Here is a 7,724-nt window from a genome sequence, read left to right as displayed (position 1 = left end):
ATGTATTTCTTTATGTTGTTTCCAGTTCTGGACTCAATTTAAGCTTGTGATGGCTATAATTAAAACTTTCAGTATTCTAAGTACGTAGCTATTTTAGATAAAAACAATGATTAGAGGGGAAAACATTCATATGGTAAAATAACATATATGTAATGTTCTTGGAAAGCACAGATAAAGACATTCATGATGGAGTTTGTACAGATGTATTCATTGATTGACTGTCAAAGTAGCACTTACCTTCAAGCAAGCTCTGAGCCACTCATCTTGCAACTGAACCAAAATCATAGAATCATAGAGTTGGAAGGGACAAGTTAAAGATCATGAAGTTCCAACCCCCCTGCCATGGGCAGGGACACCTCCCACTAGACCAGGTTGCTTAAATCCCATGCAGCCTGGCCTTAAACACTTCCAGGGATGGGGCATCCACAACTTCCCTGGGAAACCTGTTCCAGTGCCTCACTACCCTCACAGTAAAGAATTTCTTTCTGGTATCTAATCTAAATCTCCCCTCTTCCAATTTAAAACCATTACCCCTTGTCCTGTCACTACACTTCCTGACAAAGAGTCCCTCTCAGGCTCTCCTGCAGGTTCCCTTCAGATATTGGAAGGCTGCTATAAGGTGTCCCCGGAGCCTCCTCTTCTCCAGGCTGAACAACCCCAGCTCTCTCAGCCTGTCTTCACAGGGGAGGTGCTCCATCCCTCTGGCCATCTTCGTGGCCCTCTGCTGGACCCGTTCCAACAGGTCCATGTCCTTTCTGTGTTGAGGACTCCAAAGCTGGACACAGTACTCCAGGTGGGGTCTCACAAGTGCAGAGGAGAGGGGTAGAATCACCTCCTGCAACCTGCTGGCCACACTTCCCTTGATGCAGCCCAGGATGTGGTGGGCTTTCTGGGCTGCCAGCACACACTGCTGGCTCATGTTGAGCTCACCCACAGCAAACTTTTTATTTGTGATGTTAAAAATAAAGTTAAATATCCTCTTTCATATTTCTGCAAAACAGGATTCATGAGAGATATCAGCAGGTTTTATAAACTAGAAATGAAATCTCCACAACATTCAAAAGTGAGGGAAAGGTGTAATACAGTTTAGCACCTGGATTACATATCTGTACACTTACCTGGGTTTGAGTGTCTTGTACCCATAAGCCACCTCTGCTGTGACGTAAGTCAGACATCAAAGTTTGGGGGAAGAGCCAAGGCTGGTTGGAGTCATTGGAGTCTTCACATTTTACTTCACTGAATTTTACTTTACTTTACTGAATTTTACTTCACTGAAGGTCCTGCAACACCAGTAGCCCAAGGTTTTGGTGGTTAGTCTTCTGTGTTTATTTTATCCCAACATGATACCTCCAGGAAGCAGAAATTCAAAAGGTCTCTTCAAGCACAAAGTGGCTGATCATATTGTAAAGACTCAGTAACACTTGTGCAGGGAGTGTTGCCTATTTATTCTCACCAGAAACATAAGCCAAACACTAACATCTGGAGCTAGGAAGAAATTTGTCTATGCAACCATACAATTACACAGTTTATTGTCACTGTCATCAGTTCTCACTTCCTCCAAAATTACTACCAGCTACAGATTTCTTGGTTTGGTGAAGCCCACCAAAACAGTTCAGCCTGAAGTTTTTTCATCTAATAGCAGAATCTGCAAGGAATGCACTAATAGAACTCTCTTTTCAGCAGCTAAGAATGTGAATGATAAAAGCACTTTTCTGGATTAGTACATTCAACAAAGACAATAACATTTTTGATTATGCAGATCAATGCTTAAAATAAGTTACTCTATTTAGACCAGCTGAGGTAGATCTGGCTTAGTGCCTCTTTTCTGAAAACTCTTCCTTTGGGTGGTTTAATTCCATGTTTATTTCAGAATGTACAGATGCCAAGGATGGAAAGGACTGCAAAATAATTACAGATATGTATCGGAAATTTGCCTTTCCTTCCAGATTAAGTTATGACATTGGACTGCTACTGAAGAAATACAAGAGTGAACTTGGAATCACAGGGAAGAATTCTGCTTTTGAAGATGTTGCTGCCAGAAACAAAATACATCAAACCAAAGAAGTTTATAAAGATGTTTATTAAACATGAAAATGAAAGGAGGAAAGATAGCATGTTATCCACTGCTGTATCAGCTGACACTTGGGAAGCTGGTGGGTTTTATTGAATATACATTGGTTTGGAAAAATGTATATCCTTTTGCATCATAAAGGCCCATATACAAATGTACTTTGGGTTTAAAATCCCATATGTTGGCTGCCGTACTAATATTGATTCAAGAAAATTATGCCTTGGCTTCACTAAATGTACATATCTATTTCAGTTAGACTGTTCTAATTTGGCAACAGATACTGTATTATTTATTCTGTGGCATAGATCAGGTTATATAAAATTAATGGTTGAACTTCATTCATATGGACTGAATTAAAATGCATTGGTCAGAATGGAAAAGGAGAGAGAAAGAAAGAGATCTGGGTTTGATTATATTTATGTCTGTTCCAGTATCAGCACAGCATAGTGATGAACAAGTGCTGGCTGCAGTTAATATACATTAATTCCAAAAAAAATAAGCACTGGCATATTTTTTTCTCATGAAGGTTTTAATTTACAGCATATTGGTTTTTGCAGATACCAGTTTAAGTTCAATTTGTTTTAAAATGTCAAAAAATATTTATGGATTTTTAATATCACTGGTTTGCTTTTTTGTTAAGTATGCAAGCTTCAGGCAGATATTCTGGATGACCTAGTCCTGTTGCTTCTGCCCATACAAAACATCCATGTGTAATCTTGTCCATGTACATAGTTCAGAAATCTCCTGTAGTGCTGTACTAATCAGATCCACTGAAGTTCTTTCCTCTCAAACATTCCACCCCGTCCTCACCATCGTGGCAGAAAATTTACCAGTCAGTCAGGACTCCCACAGGTTTGGAAGACAGACAGGAAAGTCTACAGAAATTAGTTGTACCTTTGATAAATGTGTGCCCCTTCCTACGGCAAGTCATGGGTGGGAATCAGTAATTGCACAGCTATATAGGGCCTGGGACTTACTGCAAGTCTTTGGAGTGACACTGTAGCTGTTGGTGATTGCTATTAGCAATTTTGCTGCAAAGCACAAGCCTTGACATCCATTCTTCTGAGGACTTCATAGGTATACTTACATTGTCTGCACCCCAACATGGCATAGGTGAGTTGAGATTCTGCTGTCTTCCCTTAGATGGTGGAACACCACAACTTGGCCATGCCTCATGTGTTCTCATTACTGTTTGTCCCTTTCTTTCCAGACTACACCTGTGCACATTTCCATTTGGACCCTGCTTTCAGTTCCATCCTGTCCAACCTCCCTGTGAAGACTGTGAGATACCATGAACAAGAATGCCAGAAACACATGAGCAGGTTTTCCCTCTGGATCACCTCATTCAAATATTACCATTCCCGGAATTTACTCAAGCTTTTCGGTCTCTTGGCTTCACAGTTAAATGAAGAACAATTTTTTCCATCCAGAGCTGAGAAAAGTGGAGGCAATGCTTCCTTTCCAGTGGTATTTCCACTCCATTGAAGATTACTGCTATTATTCACATTATGTATAAAGAGAAGGTGTTTCCTCATACTCCTTGTGCACACTGTGTGCACCAAAGTGGCCTGCGTGTCTTAGCCTCAACCAGGGTACTATTTTACTTCATCTTGTGAGCTCTGGCTGCAGCTTCAAAGAGTGGCACATCTGCTTGCCCACCCCCACACCTCCTGGCTTTGGTGACTATATCAAACTGGAGATAGGCAAGCAACTGCCAAGCTTAAAAAGAGACAAAACAAAACAAAACACACCCTCCAGCTGATGAAGAACACAACAGTCCATCTGCTGAACAAGCAACTGCTGAAAGCAAACCAGCATTTGAGATGACACTGATGACTTCTTACTTGAAGTCAAGAATTTGCTCCTCAGCTTCCAAGAATCCCAGTTTGATTTATCCGCATTATTGGAGAGATCACACAGGGGAACTCCACTCCACACGAAGAACTGCTAGAAGGAAACTCATGGAAGCAGGAGACAGAGGTTTCTTGGCTACTGGTCCACATTATGATAGTTGCTTCTGGAACACATCAGAGTGACTGTAAACCTCAGCACTTTCAGAACAAAATGTAAAACATTCTTCCATTGACCTCGCTTTCCCACAATAACACCACATAAAATAACAGAGCAAGGAAAAAAATACGGAGAGCTTTATGAGTGCACTTTAATAAATCAATAGGGGGTTTAGATACCACAGTGGTAGCTGCTGTATAAATACCCAGACAGGAAGATCCTGTCCTGGAAAATTAGAATAGGCAATTCCTGGACCTGTTATTGTCCAGTTTCACTTGAAGTAGGAGAAAGTCTGTGTTATTTTTTCCCCGCTGGCAGAGAAAAGACTGGTGTCTAACTCTCAACTGGTATAAATAAATATATCTCTGTGTCACTGGTGTTAGCTTGATCTATACCACCCGAGATGCTTGCCTGTGTGATCCAGCCAAGAGAAGAACCACAAGTTGCTTGTATTTCTGATTATAAGCAGATACAGAAAGAGCACAGTGGAGTTGAAATGATCTTTTGTGTCTGCATATAAGTAAAGAAAACAGAGAAAACAGGCAAATGGTGTGAAAGATAGCCGAGTATTTTTTCTGAATTTCATAGAAACACTCAGAGATATTTTACACTCTTGATGATTACCCTTCTTTTACTGGTGCTTTTAGCACATTATAGTGATATTCTTCATTATCCTCTTCTGGGAGAATACTGTGTATATAGCTAAATTAACTGGTTATGGGCTAAGACCTAACTACTGATAATCACATAAGGTCTGCAAAACTCATCTCTTAGAGCACAGCAAACACACTGCATTTCTAATCCATCTCATCACGACTGTACGATGCCCTTTTTTAACTTTGCAAAGGAGAGGTGAAATGAATGCCATCTACATATGCAGAGTCAGAAAAACAAATTTGCACTTGATTAAGCTGAGGAGCAGGGATTCCAGGAAGGCAATATGTTAAGGAAGACAACAAGTGAAGAGAAGGAAACTCAGAACGTGAAACCTGGATGGTAGAATAGTGTGGAGAAGATCAAGGTTACAACCAGGCAGGGCAGAGCGGTGTGGGAAGGTCAAAAAACAATTAAGAGCACGAGGGAGTAAGGAACAGGTTTCTTGCAACTAAGTGGACGATAATGTCAGGAAGGCACTAGGAGGATCACATTGGAAAATAGAAGAGTAATAATAGTATGTGGCTGGGAAAGGAAGCTGTGAAGAATTGAATGTAATTCAAAGTAGAAATAGAGCTGCAATGAATGAAAGGGGGAAAGAGAAATGAAAATTAGACAAAAGTTCTCTAGGAATGGATTAGCCAAAGTCCATCTTTGCAGGCTGAAAGATGAAAGGACAGAAAAAGCTAGTCTGGGGCTTAATTGCCACTGTCATAGCTAATGAATTATTAACAAGTAAATTAAGAAATTGAGTAAATCCTTTCTGCCTCAGCCAGTTCCCACTTCTAACAGTTACTAGTGAAATGTAAAGCTCTTTTTATAATTCCTTTCCCTTCCCTTACGCAATGGCTGGCAGCGCACTGTGGTTTGATGGTTTCCTTTAGATTTGTTAGAACCTCTCCCATGGCTCTTTTTGGGTTAGATTCTCCCACCACAAACTTCCACACTATGAAGGACTCTCAATAAAGCTGTGCTGATGACATATCCACAGCAGTTGCTCCAGTCCTTCCATGGACCAGCCCAGGCTTAAAGGTCATCATCGTTACCATGGATTTATTTGAAGGTAGTGTCCTAAAGCCAAGCTTAAAGACGTGAAGAACTGGGTGCAACCCACAGACCACAATGCTGAATTTTGTTTTCTTGCTCAGAAAACTTCCCATCCAGATTATTCTGGAGCAAGGAAGGGACACACAGCTAGGAGCCTGCTTTTGAAACTTTCACCATGGATTCATCTAGAACTGCCAAAAAAAATTACAAATTAATATATTAACCTTGTCACATCTTGAAATACAACCAGCGTTGTTTTAATCTCAGCTATGGGCATGGCACAGCTCGCTGTCTTTTGAGTAATGTTCCTACGTAATTTTCCACCTGGAAACAAAGACAATCCCTTTCTTCATACCTCAAAGCAGGGAAGTAAATGGGCACTTACCAGGGTTTCAGGGGAGAAGAGGTGAGCAGACGATGATAGTTTCCTCCTCCCCCACTGTTACTGCATAAAGGACGAAGTCTCAGTCACATGATATGAGAAGTCCTACAAAACTGAAAAATCCTGTCCCATCCCCTGTATGTCCAGACATAAATTGGCTATTGGTCCTGCAGGAGATTAAGAAAATAGATTATTTCGTTTATTTTTTTAAATAGAGGGGAAAAGGGGGAAAAAAAACCCACAAATCCTCTCCAATCTTTTTAGAAGTTTCAAAAAGTGATCTTTTTTTTTTTTAAACACAGAAAATGTTAAAACAGAATGAAAAACTTCTGTCTACAGTTTATTTTGCTCATTTTAGTCAAAATCTACTTCTCATTGGTGTTTTCAATGCACATTTACCCATTATTTTTGGCTTAGCTGTGGGGTTGTATATCCCTGTTGCCATAAGCCCAGTATATACATTACGTATGTTTGGCAAATGTTTTGTGCTGAAAGAATGCACAGAAGATATCTTTCAACTGGTCCTTAAGGTAATGCAGGCAGGAAAGAGAAATCTGCAGAATCTGCTGCACAAAGGCAGCCAGAGTAGACCACAAAATAGATGCACAGTGAGATTTAGAGAATATGTTTAACATGAGGAGTTTCTGGTAGAGGCATAAATATGGGCATAACTAACCTAGAGTAAGATCAGCACTCATGAACCAGCAAACACCAAAGGGAGGAATGAGAGGAACTGCTGCTGCCCAGTTCAGATCCTGCTGGGAGCTGTTGCAGCTCGCGAACTCTATGTGTTTTCTTCAAAAGGGGAGAACAGAGCCCTGAAGCAGTCACTATCTGATTATGCTGACCAGAAACAAAGCATTGCTGTTGTCAGCTCCAACTGTTTTGTATTTTGCTTTTCTCCTTGCCAGCTTTGCGAACAGCTGTTTGCTCTCCTCCCTGGTGTAAATCAGGAGTAGCTTCAGTCAACACAGTGCCATTTCTCTGTCCATCATGTGGTAGAGATCTAATACATTCTTCCTCCTGGGAGAGCAAAATGCAGCCAAGAGTATATGTTGGCCTTGTTTTCCTTGCTCTTACACCAGCGTGTGACTGTTAGCATAAGAGAATTATTCTTTTTATGAGTAGCAATGCCTGTCTGGGTGAAAATAAGGAAGACTCAGCCTCATATGGCTGGGCCTTTTATGTAAGCACAGTACTATGAAAGCAAAGTGAGAAATGGAGTGGGCAGACATGGATTTAGAAATCCAGGATATAGGAACAAACTTCTTGGATGTCACTTCAATATCAATGAGACAACTGGTACTGATTGTGGCTTTGGGGTTTAGCTTACAGTGGGACTGAGGAGGAGACTTCTGTGCTGAAAGCCAAGTAAGGTTGAGCCGACTGTGCTCTCAAACCCTCCTGCCAAGGGGCGTATCAGTGGGATCTGCTCATAGTCGACTGAAGTGCCTACATCCTGCAGTCCAGGTAAAGCTCTCTCAGACGATTGACAGTACTCTACATCTCTGGTAGGAAATTAACACCATATTAAGCACTCTCAATACTGCCATAATGCAT

This window comes from Numenius arquata, chromosome Z, assembly GCF_964106895.1.
Source record: "Numenius arquata chromosome Z, bNumArq3.hap1.1, whole genome shotgun sequence".
NCBI lineage: Eukaryota > Metazoa > Chordata > Aves > Charadriiformes > Scolopacidae > Numenius > Numenius arquata.
The sequence above is the reverse complement of the archived record's forward strand: the minus strand, read 5'-3'. Positions refer to the sequence as shown.